Raw genomic sequence first — 19,989 nt, 5'->3', positions numbered from 1 at the left:
ACACATAAGTCACTGGTACAGAATAGAGTTGAGAAATGGATCTATACAAATACGTTCAGTTGATTTGGGGGGGGGGTTGGGACAGGGTCTCAGTATGTAGTTGAGACTGATCTGGAACTCACTATGTAGCAAAGGCTGGTCTTGAACTCACAGAGATCCTCCTGCCTCAGCCTCCCAAGTGCTGGGATTACAGGCGTGCGCCACCACACCCAGCTTCTTCAGTTGATTTTTGACAAATGTGCTACAGTGATACAATGGGGGAAAGAAGAACCCTTTTAAACAAATGGTGATGGAACAATCAAGTGCCCTTAGGGGAAAAAAGTAAACCTCAACTGCTACCTCATGCTATATGGAAAAATTAGTTCAGGTAGTTCACTGACCAAAACATATATGGTAAAAATATAGACTATAAAAATACCTTATTAACTAAAGAACTGTACCCAGAATATGTAAAGAATTCTTAAAATTCAATAAGACAAATCAGTTTAAAAATGGATGAAATATTTGAACAGACATTTCACAAAAGAAAATGTGAAATGTGGCCAATAAAAGCAAAAGGATGTTCAATATCATCAGACACCAAAGAGAGGCAAATTAAAACCTACATGAGGGCCGGGGATTTAGCTTAGAGGTTCTGCTTCCTGCCTCACAAGCACAAGGGCCTGAGTTCAAGCCCTGGTACCCAAATAAAAACCTCCATGAAGTGCTACTCAAAGGTACCACAGTAGCTTGCATTAGAAATGTTAAAGTACTCACCTATAATCCCAGTATCAAGAGGCTGAGATGGAAGGATCGTAAATTCAAGCCCAGCCCGGGCAACTGAACAACTTAATGAAAAAGGGACCCGGATATAACTCAGTGTGAGGGCCTTGGGTTAAATCTGTAGTATTACACAAAAGGAAAGAAAAATTACTAAATGTTAGAGAATATTTAGAGCAGCTGGAACTCTCATAAATTTTCTATGTGAAATTTTCTAGTAAAATTTCACAGGCCCTTTAGAAAACAGTTATGCAGTTTATTACAATTTTAAACATACACTAACTGTATGACCCAGCAATACCGGTCATTCTTATTGTTGACTTCGGGAGAGGTGACAGTGTTTTATACACTGATCAGAATGGCGGTGACACAGGAGTATACATTTGCCAAACCTCAAACTGATTTATTCTAGTACACTAAATTTATTACCTCGGTGAAACTTATTTTAAAATACATACATATTGCAGGGGCTCTCATAATTAATTTCCATGTCTTTCCCAAAAGAAACTGGTGGAACCTCACCCCCAGATAGTGATGCAAAAACAAATTTGGCCCAGATTTTTCTTTTCTTTTTTTTTTTTTTTTTTTTCCGTCAGGTTTAAGTCCTGGTCTCACTCTGTCCTGCATCGTTCATATTCTCTGGTATGAGAATTTCCCCCCAAATCTGAAAATCCCCAGACTCGGTTTAAGATGGATATTGGGATTGGAAAGTGAAAGCCACATTCTGCTTTGAGTACAGAATCGACCAAGAAAGAGATCCTGGGACTGGATGAAGAGAGTTGGAAGTACCAGGTCCATCTTTGCTAAAGCTCATTAAAGTCACAGACTCAATGGTTAAATCGAGTTCCTTAACATTTCTCCTTCCATCCGATTACTAACCAATGCGATAACCACAGCTCCCTCCACCGGGGCAGACCAACTCCTTAAATTGCCTACAGGGAGCCAGAGAAAACACCCAGATGCTGAGGACCGCTGCTCCATTAGAGAGCTAAACCTAGAAGGGGCCAACCACACTCCATCCTCATTCCAAATTCCCAGCCACTTACGTCCTGGGCAGGAGGAGGAGAATGGAGAGAAAGGAAAAGGCCAAGGGAAGGTCTCTGCTCCCGTGCCTGCAAGACACGGAGAATCCACGTTGGAGCAGAGAGTAAGCCAGCAGCAGTGCCCCTCGCTACGGTAGTTACACACTGTTTTCTCGGGGTCAAGCCAAAGTAAAGCCTGCTATCGTGCAGCAATTACTGACAGTGCCCTTGTCCCCTTCAAAGGTGTCCCTGTTTGGAAAATAATATGGCCATGCCACCTACCAATCCTACGGAGAAAGCTTTGCCTTCCTCCATTGCTGACCACACGCACTTCTACTCCCCATGCTTGAGGCCCAGCAGCCCTCTCTCTCCTGGGCTCCCACAGCTTACTGTCTCCAGATGCTGCTCAAACTGCGAGATTTGGAAGGGTTGTAAGTCTCATTTTCTCACGTCACGTAATATCCTTTCCCAAAACTGTATTCAAGTTGAGAAAGAATGATCCACTGAGCAAACTCATGCCAGCTCTAGAGTTTCTTGAACATTACCATAAAATGCTTCTGCACACCAGGCTTTGCTATTTCATCTTTCTCTCCGCTGGGAAGGGGGCCTGGACCTCATCCTGGAAAAGCCACAGAGATGTATGCAACAGGGTTGCTGTCCCAGCAGAACTCCTAACTATACCATGGTGACAACCAAGCTTGGTCAGGAGGGAGATGTTCGAGATGTTCTAGCAGAGGAGGGGCAGCACTTGGTGTCTGAGCAGACCTGGAGGGTGAGAAGTTTCCAGAGGCAGAGACCAAGGAGAGCGCTGTGCGTGCAGGATAGTGTGATGGTGGCCCACTGGCTCTCCCACCCTTGTTCGGGTCTTCTGCCCTTCTCATGGATGTGCTCCAGCAGCCCCCAAAAGGCCCTCCTCTCCTCTGTGCATTACACTGCTGCTAGAGCTGTCTCTCTAAGCACAACTCTGGGCCATTCTATCCCCCAACTCCAAAGTTTGCAGTGGTTCTCCATTGACTGCAAAGCAGCCAGCACCTCAGCTTTTCATTTGAGGCTCACCACAGTTGTCGGCTCAGTGTTCTCTCCTACTTCGGGGTCTTTCCTTTTCTCTGGCTGCACTCTCCTCCTTTCAGGTGTTTGCACCTCCAGTTACAGATACCCTCCTCATTCTCTAAGAATCAGCACAGATACTCCCTTCTCTCCCCAGACTCCTGATTCTTCCAGGCTGCAGAAGCCCCTCCCACTCCTGTTCCTCATGCTCACTTGTCTGGTAATGCTCATCCGTTTTCTTTGTGCTCTCATCCAGTGGGACTGTGTCCCCGCTCTCACCACCAACAGAGGGCTGCAACTCTGTCCTCTCTCTCTTCATCCTCAAGGCAGGGCTCAGAACAGGTGATGAGGAAGTTCGGCCGGATGCATCCCGTGGGACAGTCACCCACAGCGCCTCAGCACATCAACACCTGCCTGACCTGTGCCCCGTCTGTGCCCTGGACCCCAGGAGGTGCCCCCAGTGGCCAGCAGGCCTTTCACTGTGGGAGTTTATAGCACAGCCGCCTGGCCCTCCAGTCCTGCTTTCATCGTTTGGTAGAAATGCAGGGGGAAAAACTGAAGAATATTAGTTTACTGCTTGATCTCTGCTCCCCTAAAGCAGAGCCAAGTCTAAAGCGAATATTGATGACTTTACAAAGCCCAGTGTTTGGTATGCACTGAAAACCATTGTGTATTCCCTAAATAGTTCGTTTTGTTTTCGAAAGTTCTAAAAAACTCACTGTATTGAAATGCATGTTGTTGCATCGATTTTTCTAAAATACACCTTGTTATCTTTTCTTTGGTAATTGGTGACTGGTAATGACTTTGGCAATTTAACATGTTCTTGCAGACACTTTTCCCATTCCCCTTGATAACTGAAGTCAGGAGCGAGGGCCTGTCTGTCAATCTCTGACGCCTGTCAGCCTGCATGATTGACGGCTTTTGGTCCCACAATAGAGACCATTTTTGCAGCCCCCGTCCTGTTATTTTCCCCTCCTTTAATACTTGTGGGGGATGGTGTTTGCTTTATAATCTGCGTTTAAAATCCAACTTGGAATGAGGCCAGCTCCAGAGAAATTATCACAATGTCTTGTTAGCTTTGCATCAGGAAAATTCCCCAGAGAGTTCCTTAAGCTATGATTCCACCTTCTGAAATTACCTCTGCTCAAAAATCTAAGCTCCAGCCTTCATCCTGATCCCTTCAAATTCCAGGAGAAAGGCCGAAGGGTCTGCCCAGCCATGCTCTAATAGAGGGCATGACCAGGGGGACCGTGTGCATCTGGAGTGGAGCCGGGCCATCCCCTCCCCCGGGGCCTCCGTATGTAAACCCCCACATAATGAATGTGGGTCTGCATAGCGGAGCTCAGCAGAAGAGACAATGCTATATGGCTCTGCTGGGCAATTATATTCCTCAAAAACCAGAGCAGGCAAGAGCCTCTCCAACTAAGATGAAGCAGCATTCGCCTCTGCCTGCCTCTACCAGGTCACGTGCCTGCCAGAGCTGGCTAAACAACAAACCACAGGATCCATGAGGAGCAAGAGTTTACGCGATGACATGTTTCCCTGTGCTTGGGGAAAGTTCGGGGTTCACAGATCCATCTGAGAATCCGGTAAAAACTATGACCCCTCCCTAGAAAAGGTTACATCCCTTCATGCACAAATCCTGCAGAGGGGCTGCTGTTCCTCTGCTGTGGCCGGTGGGTCTGGAGTTAAGAGCTCCTGCTGCCCAGGAAGGGAACAAGATTTATCCAACTTTCCACTCTCCAGTACTGGGTACTAAACTGGGGACTGCAGGACAAGGTTAACTCTAAGGACCAGGTGCCCTTGGCAGAGGCCACCTACAGTGGGTACATCTGGAGAGGGGAGGCCTCTTGCTTGGGCCCCGGCCCACAGATGTTCTCCCCGGGTTTCAGCTGTAGAGACTCTGGGCAGGTGGAAAGGAACAGATCAGGCTCAAGGCAACAAAGAAGCAAGACAAAATCTGGTCAAACTGTGAACCAAACCAGTGTAAGGAAACCAAAGAAGAGCAGCTGAGCCAGTCAAACAATGGTTAATTTCCACATTTTTATAAAAAGACAACTTCAAGCCTCTCTCTCTTTGCTGTTCCAACAAGATTTCCTTCCTTCTTTCTCTTTTTTTTCTCCCCCCTCCCTTTCTTTCTTTCTCTTTCTTTCTTTCTTTCTTCCTTTTTTTCTTTCTTTCTTTTTTCAGTAGTGGGATTGAACCTAGGGCATTCACACTGAGCTACATGCCCAGCCCAACCTCCCAAGGCCTGGCAAAAACCTCTAACATTTTTAAGAGGAGTTGATCTCATCTCCACTTTGTTCCCGTTCCTCTCAGCTCTTTATAGTGGATTCACAACTCTGTAAGAACAGTACACGAGCAGGCACATGCACCAGGCTTTCACACACATCATCTCACTTAATCTTTCTCACCTGTTGAAGGACATGCATGTAGTAAGAAGAATAATGGTTCCCTAAAGAACCGTACCCTAATCCTTAAAACTTGTGGCTGCTAGAAGGGACTTTGTGGATGTGGTGAGTTGAAGATCCTGAGGTTGGGGATGATCCTGACAGTGTGGGTGGCTCTCATGCAATCTAGATAGCTGTTATAAGAGAGAGGTGGGAGAGGCAGAGTCAGACAGGAAGTAGGACGATGGAAACTGAGGTTGGAGTGGAGCAGCCGTAAACCAAGAAACACCGGAGGTATCCCCCTCCCTAGAAGACACATAGTGCTGCTGGTACCTTCCTTGTAATCAGTTGTCATGTTTGTGGTAGTTGTTATAGCTGCAGTAAGAAACTAATGCCATATTATTATTCCCCTTTGTCTTCAGCTGTAGATCTCAGTGAATTTAGGTGATCTTTGCCCAGGGAGTTTTGACACTTTTAAGCATTCTCAGGTGCAATCAGCAATCAGCCTGTCTGGTTCTAAGAGTCCATGGCCTTAACTACCCAACCACACTACTCCAAGGGGTTCCAACCTCCTGATCAGCCTTGTGTCCTGCTACCCCACACCATGCTTCAGCCATGCTGTGGCCTGGCCCTCCGTGCTGCTGTGCCTTCTGCCGGGAACACCCTTCCCCACCTTTCCTTTACACTTCTGACATCTCCAGGCCAGGCTCTCCAGCCACCCGCCTTTAAGAGCATCTCTTCCCTTCCGAAAGAACTGCACACTTCCGCCCTTGCCTCCTCATAGCTCAGGAGTGGCATGGGACTCTGCCTCCAAATCCAAATTCCCCAGGGCATGGCTCTGCAGTTTACATTTTTTTTTCACTTGACTGTTCATTCAAGAACCATTAAGGTAGTGCCCTCCCTGTTAGAATACGGATTTGGGGCTTCCTTGCAAATGTGGAATATGGAATATGGTAGACAGCTCATTCTTTTTAAGTTTTATCCTCTGCACTTGCCCGTCGCTGTTGTTAATTTTATGTGACAGACAACTTGGCTGGTTCCCAGAGCCCAGATATTTGGTCAAACATTATTTTGAATGTTTCTATGGAGATATTTTTTGGATGAGATTAACATTTAAAATGATAAATATTGTCTGACTACAACAGAGTACCCTCCACAGCGAGTGTCCTTCTCTAGTAAGTTGAAGGCTCTAGTAGAACAAAAACTGACCTCCCTGGGCAAAAGTGGGGTTTTTCCAGCAAATCCCCTTTGTACTTGAACTGCAGCTTCCCTAGGTCTCCAGCCTGCCAGCCTCCTCTGAAAATTTTGGCTTTTCAGTCTACAATAATGTGGGCCTAGCTCCTTAACCGCACCCCCTCCACACACATATCTCGTTTGTTTTGTTTCTCTGGAGAACTCTAATACATTCATTCATAAGTGATTTTTTTATGAGTTTGGAATAGACTTCACAAATAGCCTTCATAGAAAAACTTTAGTAAAGCTTACTTTTATATCTAAAGTCCCAGCAAGAATCATTTTACTGAAGGTCCAGGAGCCAAGAGTAGATGGACATTTGCCCCTGAATCAGGATTCCTTAATAACATGACGTGTGTCTTTCACTTCAGGAAGTTTCTGCAGGCCAAAGGAAGTCTGGAGGCAGGTGCTAAGGGATGCCAGTCCCTCTGCAGGGCCTCAAATGAAATTAGAATTTCTGTGTATGCCCCGGTGCGAGAGACCAGTAGGCAACCGAAGGCAGTGGAGCCTGGGGCCTAGGATACCCAGGTGAATGAAGCCCTGGGACTCCAACCACAAAACAACTCTAAAAATATCTTTCAGAGTGTCCAGTGATGCCTTTTGAGTAGCTGCTCAAAAAACTAGAACTGAAGGCATCTGATAGTCTATCTTAGGTCTCTAGTATACCTCAGAGAATGTGACTTATTTTTATGAAACTTTTATGTGCCTTCTACAAAGCAGACACAAAGAATAGAGGCAAACCAGATAGAAAGGTCTCCTCCTCCATAGATCTGATTTTCTAGTAGATCACAAGTGAGAGAAAAGGAACACATTAAAAAAATAGAAAGCAACATTTAAAACATGTAGATAAGGGCCTCATAAAAAACTGGTGTCTAATTATCCTCTTGAGTCTGGGAAGTCTTATGACTACATGTGACCAATACGATGTGGCAGCAGGAGAGCTTTTATGACTTCTCAGGACTTAAAGGGGGTCATGAAAAAGGTCAAAACCCTGGCCTGTGTGTGGAAAACATTTGCCCTGGAGCCCTGAGTGTCTTGAGAGCAGTCCAGCTGTCTAGAAGCTGCCATATTGTGAGGAAGCACAAGTTAGTCTTCTCAAAGATACTACATGGAGAGACCCTCGGGTTACAGAAAAAGGGACACTTGGCTAGCCTCCAGTCACTCCAGTCCTCACTGTCCCAGCTCCATGCTCCATTACTTCAAATACACGAGAAAGCCTAAGCCAACATATTTAGGAAGCCACAAAGAAAACAGAATGGATCATTCCCTGTGTGTGCCAGAGGAGGTTTGGGAGCCAGAAGTTTAAAGCTTGAGTAAGACTTACAGGGCTGTGATTTAGCTCAGGGCTTCTACTTTCTGCCTCACAAGCGCAAGGTCCTGAGTTTGATCCCCGGTACCCCCCCAAATATATATGTATAAAATAAGACTTGTACCTACATTGTTTGGAGGTGAGACTGCTATGGAACTAGGAGCAGCGTTAGAGAGTAGAAGCTGGTCTACAGCCATACCACCCTGAACACACCCGATCTTGTCTGATCTCAGAAGCTAAGCAGGGTCAGGCCTGGTTAGTACTTGGATGGGAGAGTAGAAGCTGGAAAATGTAGGGCATCCTCAAAAACCAGGAAGAGGTATAATCTGCCAGGAATGTGATATGTGTGCAAGAGTGCAGAGGCCCAGGAATGGAGGAGTAATGAGAAGCCAAGGCCCCTGGGTTCCAGATGGTAGACCGAGAAGGCAGGGCTTGTTGGACTGAAGTCAACAAGTCACCTTTGATGACTTGGGCACAGGAATGATAGCGTCAAGGGAGGTTAGCAAGAAGAATGCTGGCTGCAGAGCTGGAAGAAGGAGAAGACGATAGTGGGGCTTCAGGCTGGGGGACTGAAGAAGGATGATAGAAACTGATCGGATCATCACAGGAGCCAGCCATGAGGGTGCTCTGATTGGCCAGATCAGTCATGTGTCTGCACCTGTGCTAGGAGTCATAATGGCAGTCCTCAAGTATCTGCATGGAGGGCGGAGAGAGTTTCCCAAAGGAAGCAGAAGGAAGACAGTGGAAACATGCTGGTCAAAAGCAACAACAAAAATCCTACAACTTTGTTAGACGTTTTGCTAGAACAGCAAAACTTAAGTTAGGCTAAGAGCTCAGTGTAGAAGAGAAGGATACGGCACAAAAATTCAAAGTCACAGAAACATTCACTACAGCCCTATTCTAGCAGCAAAAGCTGGAAGGTCCCATTACAGACCAACAATCCAGAAAGCTGGACCCTGGGCAGTAAGGGAATTGTAGCTTTAAATGCACAGGCATGGAAAAGTATCTATGATACTGCAGGGGGTGGTCACCAAACAATGGGTATAATATAATCTTATTTATGTTGATAAAGAGACGCAGCACATTTCTCCTTAAAAATTCCAATAGGGCTGCCTCTTAGAAGACAGCACGCACAGAGAAGCAGCACTTTCTGGGAGCTATTTTTAGGGGTGAGGGCCATGTCAATAGAGTTCAGGAGGGCATAGCTCAAAGAAGGAAGAGCTGAGTGGGAGGAAGCAAGAGAGACTTTCAGCAGCTGCTGTGAATAAGACACTTGGGAGGGGGATGTCTAAAGCCAGTTCTTAGGAAAGTGTGAAAAGCTGCTACCCCATCTTTTGAAGGAAACCAACAATAAAGATTTGCATTATTCTTCAGGCTCCTGGCGTTCAGTTTGGGTTATTTTGGATGATTGTTGAGCAGAGATCAGCCTTAAAGGCTTCTTAGATATATTTGGGTCACATCTATATATATTTATGTAAGCATCAAGAAAATTCTGAAAAGATATACACCAAACTGTCAACAGTGGTTATCTCTGAAGGATGAAATGTCAAAAGACTTTTACTTTCTCAGTATTGTGTTTAAAATTTTTTTTACTTAATCATGCATTATTAGGGTAAACAATACAGATATAAAGAAAGGAAAAGGAAAAAACTCTACTAAAATTAGACAAAGTGCACAGTAAATAAATGCATGTTATCTACAAGCATACTCAGTAAATAGTAATTAAGTGCCAAATTAAATAAAGCTAGTAACAAAGACTGAAATAATGAAAATCCAGAGCAATGGCACCCCCCTCCCCGCAGTCATCCCCAGCAGTGCAGAGCAGTCATTCCTTGGGCAGGGACTGGCCCAAAGGATCCATTTCCAGTAGGAGCCTTGGGGTAAAAAGCCTTTGGTCCATGGGCTCTGGGTTTTTCCGGAAAAGGTTGCTGGGAGAGGAGCCCCAGGTTCCGATAGTGGGGCCAGTGGCTGAAAGCAGACCCACATGTGCTGGACTTCCTACCTGGGTGCGGGCTGTGTTCGGAGTTCTCTCTCCACTCCCAGCCTCCTCTCCCTCTTCTCATCCCTCTGTTTTCCTCCCCTCCTTTCCCTTCTGCCACTCTGAATCTCAGTTGGGTTTGGCAAACACAGGAGTCCCTTCTATATAATGCCCCATTCTGCACTCAGAGTGTCAAAGGCCTCAAGGAAACCAGGAGGAGCACATCTGTCCTTACAGCACTCCCAGTCCAGGAGAGGGGCTGCACACAGAGCCCTGGTTGCCAGATCCGTGGAACAAGAAAACATTTCTGTATTAGTCACTTTCCCGTCTCTAGGACACCCACCACTTGAAGAAGGAGAGATTTATTTGGCTCACAGTTTCCAGTGGATTTAGTCCAAAGTCAGCTGGCTCCAAGACAGAAACACATGGTAGAAGGGCATGGTGAGGAAAACTGCTCATTCGTGGCAGCAAGGAAACAGAGAGAAAAGGGAGGCGCTAGGGACAAGAGTACACTTCTCTAGGTCAAGCTGCCCGCGACCTATCTCCCACCAGACCTCACCCCCTCGTGGCACATTCAGCTCCTGTAACTCATCAATGGATGAATCCTAATGAGTGCCCCCTGATCTAATCACCCTCCAAACACATGAGGCTTTGGGGGGACATTTTAGATCTAACCCCGTGCCAAGAACAAAGCATAGACAAATATCCTTTTTGGAAGGCCAAAGTGAGATTTGAGCAAAGGAGGAGAAATCGAATAAGTAAGTGCACAGCAAGCAGACAGCACACTTGGACCGAGGGCAGGGGCAGTCTGCTTTGTGTCAGAGATCTGGGGACAAGATGTAGGAGGAGTGTGGAAGATCCAGAAAGAAACTACATGATCTGAGTTCCAAGGGCAAAGAGCCTCAAATGTCACGTTGGAGAACTGAAACTGTATCTTCTTGGCCTTGAGAAACTGGCAATTCGTTTAAATTGATGTGGGGTGGAGTCAGGCATGCCGTATAGAAAGATCCCTGGCACCTAGGTGGGGGACGGTGAGAAGGGAGATAGTCAAGGCAGGCCAAGCAGTAGCAAAGTCCCATGCAGTCCCAGTATGAGATGATGAGGTCCCGATCGATACAGTAGCACTGGGAATAAGGAGATGCTGACAGAACCACACTTTAAGGTGAGGCCCCTCTGATCTGCCACAGATACCAGGGCTCTTCCCACTGTGAATCTCCAGTAGATCGTCTAGTTCTTAGAGGAAAGAACTCCCTATTGTGTATCATTCGTTTGGCCTATGGTGCGTAGCATTCATTCACTCAAGGGGACATTATTGAGCCCTTTTCTGTGCCCAGGCCAGGCCACTCACCAAGATATGAAGGTGAATGGGATAAAATCGTTGTCCTCTAGGAGCTAGTGGGAAGGCAAGCGTGTTAGACTGGTTATAAAAATAGACCCAAGTCTTCCTGTCCGTATATGCATGCCTTTATAAAGTGACTTTGGACTTTATCTCATATGAGAAGTAACCCATTTCCCATGATTTAAACTTGAGTTGATCTTGTGATTTGCCTTAGTGTGCAGACTGTGGCATTTCCAAGTCTAACCCTAACAGGCCCGAGCACGTGCTGCTCGGGCTCTTAGGGCTTTGCTGTGCCATGAAAGACCATTGGAGCAGGGCCAAATCAGCTCCATTGTCCCAGATGAGACTGAAGCAACATAACAAAGCAGAGCCAATTCCGACCCAAATCAGCAGAACCTCTGGATGACTCGGATTCATAAGCAGTAATAAATAACTTTTATTTTATGCCCCAGCTCTTGGCTAATTTGTTATATGGTGATCACTAAATGATACAGCATATAATAAATTAATCTTTTAAAAAGCACACTGTGAAACTAACTCATCACTCAAATGTCACCGGAGTTCCATAAACAACCCCTCTCGTCCTACATCAAGCTTGAAGCAAGAAGCAGCACTGGATCTTATTCTAGGGAGATGACATTCCAGGAGACTTTTGCACTTCTGCACATTCTGCAAGCAAAGGCACCTTGTTTAGGACCATCTTTAAAAGAATGACTGTATAATGAGTAGTTTTAGAGGCTAGAAGTAGTTTCTCTCCAGAGCAGCAGGAAAGTTGGTCGGTTGTCCAACATGATGTAGTTACCATTCTGTAGGAAGAATTTCAAGCAGTTTTACTGCTCATTATAAAAGACATGGGTTCCCCAAACTAGGGTTTCCTTTCCTCTAATGAAACCCTCTGCACATGCTACTCTGTTAATTTGCTGTCTCTGGGACACCTTTGGGGATTGCAGCTTTGGGAACCAGCACAAACGCTGCCACTGGCAACTTCCATTTCCATGAGTCACGGTGTCCTTTGTGTCTCATTTGTGAGTCTCCTATCTTTTGCCAGCAACCATGACACCATGACAGACTAACTTCATAGCCTGCAAGAAGCATGAGCCTCAGATCATTCATAGTGCTTGATCTTTATCCTTCCAGAAACCATGTAATCCAACCCTACAAAGTCTTAGTGAGCATACAGTCTCACTAAAGATGCCGTGGGAAGACATAAGAGAGGGGAACATAGGACACTACACATGAAACATTTCCTCCATGCAGCCCCCAAAGCATCATGTTCAGCCATCAGCTGCCTCTTCTCCCTTTGGGCCCTTCCCCATCCATCTCCCCTTCAGCCTAGTTGCCGTGCGGACCAGCAGCTCACTCAGATCAGCGACCCCCTACTCCCAGACATTTCTAAAGCTCTTCCGTGCTTAGCAGACTCTTGGCGCAGGGTTCTCCCAGGTTTTCCAGGTCAGCCTCCCCACACCCATACCCTAACACAGCCAAAAAAAAAAAATTTTCTCATGCTTCTTAAACGGTAGTGGACAACTTACTTTGCCATAAAGATTCTAAGAAAGATACAGGTGGTGTGCCATAAGTCAGAAATATTCCTGATGGGGAGATCTAGGAAGGATTTGAAAATGGTGACACTAATCTCCAAAGGGGAAAGAGATTTTCCAAAGACAGAAGAGATGAAAAGCCCACCAGGTGAAATGGCACACAATGAGAGAGAGAGGGGACCCTCCCAGTGCAGAGGGCTGTGGTCAGCAGGTAAAAGACAAGCGCAAGGTACAATACTGGGGACGTGGGAGTTGGCAGAACAGAAGACCCATTGAAACAACCCACCTTGAAATGTACCCCACCTCTGGGGTGATGGGCACATGTGTGAGGCTCTTTAAATTCATACATAAAATATCAAAGCACAAGGGCTTGTAACTAAAGGAAACACCCACTAATCACAGTTTTCGCCAGGAACACCCTAACTGACATTTTAATTAACAAGCTGTTCTCCCCCCACTCCGTTTTTAATATAAGGACTTCTTGTTGCTTTAAATCTAAAATTAATTAAGTGAGAGTTCTCCTGTGGAGTGCAGTATATGGCTCATGCTAAACGGATGGGAGTGAGACAGTAAGATGTATGGCTGGAAGTGATGGCCTGGGCACTGAAGAATTCTTTACCTCTGTGGCTGAGGCGAGCCAAGCCAGCCATAGCCCATTTTCTCACAGAGTACCTGGGGATCCTGGATTTTTTCCAAGAAATACTACATCTGAGTCCATAGCCCAGCTAAGCCCTAGAATTATCAAAGCTTAAAATGCTGTTACAAAGCTCTACGTGATCCAGCCCCTGCTCTCTCACTCAGACTTTAGCCTCACCACACTCTGCCTTATTCCTAGCCCAGTCACACTGGTCTTCTTGCTGTATCCAAGCATGACAAGCGACTCCTTACATGAAGGTGTTTGCGCTTGCTGTTTCTTAGCCTTGGGGTGCTGGTGCAGTACACATGGGAGGGAAGCTCCCCTCTCTTGATGATTTTTCTAACCACTCTGCTTAAAATACTAATCAATCCCTCTCCCCACACAATTACCCTGATTTAGTATCTTCATAGACTTATTACTGCTTCAGATTATGTGTGACTTACAGTTCGAGCTCTGTCTCTCTCCACCACAATGGCAACTCTGAGAGGGCAGGAACTTGCACCTCCCTGGTGCATCCCCTCACTAAGACGTGGCTCATTCTCAGTAACTATTTGTTGAGGAAGGACGCCACTCCTTCTCGAATTATTCTCCTCCTTCACTTCCTTCCTCCCCTCCTCTCTCTCCTCCTTTGCCTGCCTGATTCCTGCTCATTCCTCTGCTTTCACCTTAGGATCACATTTCTTGATCCTTCTAGATTGGTCTAGGCCCCTTTGAACTCTCCCGTAGAGCATTCGTGATAACCGAGATTAATAATTGTTAGAACTGGTTGTTTAATAGCTATCTAGAATGTAGTTTCCAGGAGATGAGGAAACACTTCATAATCAGTAGCTGCTATTTTTATTTTATCATCATCATCATCATGCAGGACTTTCTGATCAAAGCAAAGAGACAGAAAAATTTCCAAGATAGCAGAAAGCCTAGCCATACTCTCCTTGTGATATGTGAAGGCGCTCGAGGACACCCTGGGCCTATGTGTTTGGTGCCAAGAGTGACATTCCTGGGAAGTGGCAGAACCTCTACGTTATGGCACCTGTGGGAGATCCTTCGATCAATTGCAGCACAACCTTAATGGGAATTGTGGGATCCCAGTCTCTTCCTCTCCCTCTCCTTTCTGCCTTCTGGACATCGGGTGAGCAGTTTCGCTCCACATTCGCTCCTTTCCTCGCTGCCTGGCCATAGGCCCAAAGCAACAGAGGCAGCCACTCATGGGCTGGAAGCTCCAAAACCAAGATCCAAAGTAACCCTTTTATCCTTATGAGTCGATTACCTGTGGTATTTGTTGTAGTACCACGAAGCCAGAGAGCACACAGGAGAGGGACCTGCGTGATCTGGGTTCAAGTCTGCAGTGCAGGAGTTCTTGGCATAAACATCGATAAGCAACATGGCACCAAGTCCTTTTATGCTGTTGACATTTGTTCCTTGAGGCAATGGGCCAGCTATGTGGCACCACATCATTTTGAATATAATATATTTTATTTATCTTTTCTTCTCTTGATGGACATTTTAGGCTGTTTCTCATTTTTTGCCGTGACAAATCATTCAGCCGTTACCCTGTCCGTCTCCTCTACCACTGGCTCTTTTCCTTTCTACTAGGTTGTTCCCACCAGCCAACAAATGCATGATAATTTTTCTCATCTTAAAAAAATAGTAATAATAATTAATAATAATAATAGTCAAATGTAATAATAACTGCAGATCTCCCCAGAGTTGCTTTTACTCAGCACCTCTACCTTGCCTTCTTATTTTCTCTCGAGCCCACTTCCCTCTGGCTCTCGCCCACCACTCCACCAAAGTACCTGCCAAATTTTCCAGGCGCCTCCATGTGGCCAAATCCAAAAGTTATTAGCACCCTACCATTTCGTCCCACGTCATGTGGAACACACGCTCATTCTTGTCTCTTCTGGAAACTCTACTCACATCTTTTCTGCTTAGTCCTTGTCCTAATAAGCCACATTTCCACTCAGCCTGCTTCTCTGATTTCTGTGATTTCTTCTCTCCCTGTGCTCCTACCCATGAAGGGTCTGGGACTTGGTCTTGAGGTCTTTTCTCTTCATCGTGTACCCTTGCTCCCCGGCCCTGCAGTTCTGAGCCCTACCCACTATGACCTCGCCCCTCAACTCCAGCCTTATGGATCCAGAGGCGTTCTTGGTATCTTTTCTTTACTATACAATGAACTTATTAGATTAATACACACAGACCCAAATCCTACCGTTACCCAGTCTCCCCCACCTTCCTAAATGGGAGGTCCAGATGTCAGGTGCTCAGGCCCCAAACCAGGGAGGAAACCTGGACTCGAGCCTTTTTTCACACTCTCCATTCAATCGTCTAGGAAATCCCAATGGCTGTACCTTCAACAGCTGCCCACCACTGATGCTGAAAACATCTCCACCAAGTCCGAGCCACCGTCATGCCTCACCTGAAGTACTGCGATGCTCCCTTTCTCATTTCCAACCTTGTCCTTCTTCCAGTCTATTTTCCACAGAGCCATCGCCACCAGAGAGACCCTTTAAAACAATTTCAGATCATGTTATTCTATTCAGAACTCTCCACGGCTTCCCATTTCATTCAGGGTAAAAGCAGAAACCCTTACAGGACTGACAGGGTTCTGCATGAGATGGGCTCCCTGGCCTTGTCGCTAATGTCATCTCCCCCATGCTAACTCTTCCTACTTTGGCCACACGGACCTATCAGTCATTTCTCAAACTCGCCAGCCCCCTCTCACCCCAGGGCCTTTGCACTGGCTAGTCCTTGTGTTCAAAATCCTCCTTTCCCTCTCTCAGACAAAGCTTCTTGTTTCACTATTCCCACATGTCTCTTTATAAGAAAGGGCTTTCTTATCCATATTAGTCAATTCAGGTGGCCATAACAAAAATTCTATATACTGAGCATCTTAATTTTTTAAAAAAAACACTGATCTAATATAGAACTGCAAGTTCAAGATCAGGATGCCAGTGTGGCCAGGTCCTTATTAAGAGTAGTCTTCCAGGGCAGAGGATTTAGCTCAGTGGTTTCAGCCCCTGCCTTGCAAGCACAAGGACCTGAATTTGATCCCTGGTACAAAAAAAAAAGAGTCCTCTTTCATGGGCTGGGGATTTAGCTCAGTGCCACCACATCTGCCTTGCAAGAGCAAGGTCCTGAGTTCGATGCCCAGTACCAAACAAACAAACAAACAAAGTCCTCTTCCTGGTTTCTTCACATGGCAGAGACAGAATGAGTTCAAGTTTCCTTGTCCCCTTGTAAGAATGTTAATCCCATTGTGGGGGTTCTAGCCTTGATCTCATACAAGCTTAATTACCTCCCAAAGGTTCCACCTTCAATACCATCACCTTGGGGACTAAGACTTTAACACGAATTTGCTTTCAGTCCTTTGCACTGCCCTGAAAACCACTTCCTCTGTGTTCCTTGTCTACCTTATTTCACTTTCCTCCACAACACGTGTCACCACCTGACACTCCTTGTTTATTTATTCGTTGATCATTACCTGTCTCTTCAAGTAGAAGGTAGGCTGTGTGAAGGAAGGGGCTGAGGTGAATTTTGTTTATGGCTCTCTTCTTCTCTGGAGATCACACTGCAGGTGCATGATAAATATCTGCTGGCGAGTTGACACCTGCATGTAATCTTTGTGCACACGTGGGTTTCTGCGGGTCAGACACAAGGAAAAGTCCTGATCCTTGACAGTATGTTTCCATTTGCATTACTGTTCAAAGTGGCCAAGACATGAGTTTCCTACCTTCCAAGATCCTCTCCAAAACTTTAAATTATTGCTTAATTAAGGTGAGCATAGCATTGTGTTTTTTACATTGTGCACCCTGGAATATTAATGAGGTTGCACATCTTTCATTGTTTCTTAGGCCTTGTTTCCCATCTTTGCATCCCGTTACACTTGGGTTGGCCTCTCTGGGCATTACTGCTTTCTGACATATTGGAGAAAACTGGTTGATACGCTCTCCAGGTCCATTCCAGCTCCAGGGGCCTTTGGTGCCATCCACTGACAGTTCTTTATTGAGTAGCCCTGTAAACCAGGCCATCTGCTAGGCACCGAGGGTGTGTCTGCAAAGAAGTGAGATAAAGTCTTGCTTTAATATAGTTTGTATTCTAGGAAAGCAAGTTGTAAAATAACCAAGAACACAAACAAGGAAATGATACAAATTCAGACTACGCTTGGTGCCATAAAGAAGAGAGACAGGGTGGGAGGGATTGTTGCAAAAAGCTTTTCTGAGAAGGTGGTATTTGAGCTGGCAGCTGAATGATGAGATGGAGCCAGCAATGGATAGATCTAGGGAAACATATTCCAAGCCAAAGGGACAGCAAGCAGAGAGGTCCCAAAACCAGCTTAGCAATTTTCAGGAAAAGAGAAAATGCTGAGGAGACTGGACTGAAGCTGGACATCAAACACTGACACGGGAGAGAGACACTGTCTTAGTTACTTTTCTCTTTGCTGAGACAAAATACCCAACACCCAAAGTTAATGGGGGCAAGGTTTATTTCAGCTTAGAGATTGTAGAGGTTTTGGTCCATAGTTGGCTGGCTCCAAGGCAGGTGGCATGGCAGAGGGCATCACAGAGCAGAAGCAGTTCATGGTGGGCAGGAGGCAGTAAGGCAGCAAACCAGCAAAGTAGTGAGGAAGCATCAGCAATCGCTTGCCTCTCCCTTTTATCCCTTCTGGACTACCCACCCTTTGGGTGGTACCACCTACACCCAGGATGGGCCTTCCTATTATCCACATCCAAAACTATGCCAAACAGATCAGTAGCCTAATTTCATGATTACACACACTTGATCCCAGCATCACACACTTAATCCCAGGACTTCACACCCTAGATCCAGCCACTTCTGAAAATCCCCACCTACAACCACATGAAGCTTTGGTGGGGGGACATTTAGACACAAGCCATAACAGATATCAATAATGATGGTTGCTGGGACCAAGAGGGACACTAATGCTGTAGCAGAAATTAGAGAAGAGAGGCATGCACCAGATAGGAAGGGAGGGAAGGCCAGAGTGGAAAGCCTTGTTTCTTCGGAGAGGTTGCAGGAAGTGCAAGGTGAGGAAGGACCAAGGCCGATACAGGGAGCCAGGTTAGGAGGCTGGAGTAGACATCTGGCATTTCTATGACTGCTCAACCTCTGGAAGCTCTCCTTGGGTTTGGAGGCCCATCATCATGGGAGTTATCTGGGAGGTGGGGCCTGTTCTTTATGCCAGAAACTAAAATGATAAGTACTTGCCATCCTTAACCCCTGTAGGTGGAGCAGGAAATGAGCTTTGACTAGCTGTGCCTGCTTGGGATTTGGATCTGAAGATGGGAACCAGAACAACTGGGGACATTCAGAAGTCACTATAAAGAGAGAGCATTCAGCATGGCCATCAAAGACAGTGCTGTTCTCTTCTAACACAGGTTATGGCCTGGGGGGACATAAGGATGTTGGGGAAAGTATAGGTGCCATCCAAAGGGGCAACCATGGCTCAACCCCAGCCACGATGGCCAGACTGGCAAGAGAGTCTCATGTGGCCAGATTTTCAAATTGCCCAAAAGAAGCTGGAAAGTCAAATTTTTTTATGTAAAATCTCCTAGTTTTTATGCTGATTACAAATTCAAATTGGAGCAGAGAGGTCACACGTAACTTGCCAGTCATAAGTTTATAACTTCCTTCCTTGTGTGTTATTCTTGTGAGATAAGGAAATCCTTCATTGTATCTAACAAGGTGAAAAGGGAGCGTTTTAGCAGAAGGCTGGGCAACAGCCCAATGAAGCTAGAAGCTTCTTGGCCAAAATAAAGCATCAAGGGGCCGGGGATTTAGCTCAGTGGTTCCACTGCCTGCCTCAAAAGCTCAAGGTCCCAAGTTTGATCACCGGTACCAAAAAAGATTAAGATAAAATAAAGCTTTAAGCTTCCATTCCTAAAGCACAGAATTCCAAAGGCAAAGGCTGAGCTGAATCAAGGGGAAAGTAAGGTTTGTCCTCCAAAGTAATGTAGTTGTAGCTGGAATAGAAAAGGCTGTAGGTAAAGAAGTGGAACAAATACCCAGAGATATCACTGTCATCTGTGGGTAATCACGACCATTCCAAGAGCATTGTGGTTTCTCTGGACAGAAAGGGTAGCATCGAGCAGAGTGAGAAGCAATGGTCTAAGAAGTCTGGGTTCCAATGCAGCAAAAAAGCCAAGGCCTGTTGTCAGCCCTCCCTGGGCCTCACTTCCCACTGCACCATGACTAGGTGGGACTAGATGAGCTCTAAGAGCACATCCCACTCTGCGGTCCTATGTTGCTAGAACAGTGGGAGGAGGAGAATCCTCCTGGGAGATGTTCCATGGGGTGGCTGGAGAAGCATGCTGAGACCTCCCTCCACCATACATGAGCAATCATTTCTGGAATAACTTCAGATTCAAGCAGCTTTTGTAAACTGCCCCATTTAAATTAAAACAAATCAATATGCTTTCTAAAATTTAGTCTCAGCTAAACAGCTGTGACAGTTCATAGCAACCTGAACTTGAAATGAACCCACCCTACGTATAAATAAAGCCTTTGATGTCTTCATTAGTTTCTCACATGCCATTTTTTCACAGTCTATCAGGCTAAGTGCTTTGCAACTTATATATATTTTTGCAGGAGGAGTATTTAACCTTCTGATTAGTCACTGCAAGCAGCACAATGACAGAAACCCTGATTTTGCACACAATGAATTTATTGATAGATTTAGCCCATTAGCTGTATTTACCTGTCAGTTCTATGGACACTAA

At 45.8% G+C, this 19,989-nt stretch overlaps 1 long non-coding RNA gene across 1 annotated transcript in view; it reads right to left on the bottom strand.

The window, feature by feature from the left end:
- Positions 1–762: 762 nt before the first annotated feature.
- The window catches only part of LOC104863456, a 44,055-nt gene continuing 24,828 nt past the window's right edge, over positions 763–19,989 (bottom strand). Inside the window, exons 3-6 of the long non-coding RNA XR_780581.3 lie at positions 16,983–17,302; positions 16,734–16,890; positions 15,669–15,756; positions 763–880 (exon numbers count right to left, since the gene is read on the bottom strand). This is a non-coding gene — a long non-coding RNA (uncharacterized LOC104863456). The remainder of the gene's footprint in view (positions 881–15,668; positions 15,757–16,733; positions 16,891–16,982; positions 17,303–19,989) is intronic.

Source organism: Fukomys damarensis, unplaced genomic scaffold (assembly GCF_012274545.1).
Source record: "Fukomys damarensis isolate Sample0158 unplaced genomic scaffold, DMR_v1.0_HiC HiC_scaffold_23, whole genome shotgun sequence".
Taxonomy (NCBI): Eukaryota; Metazoa; Chordata; class Mammalia; order Rodentia; family Bathyergidae; genus Fukomys; species Fukomys damarensis.
The sequence above is the reverse complement of the archived record's forward strand: the minus strand, read 5'-3'. Positions and strand labels throughout refer to the sequence as shown.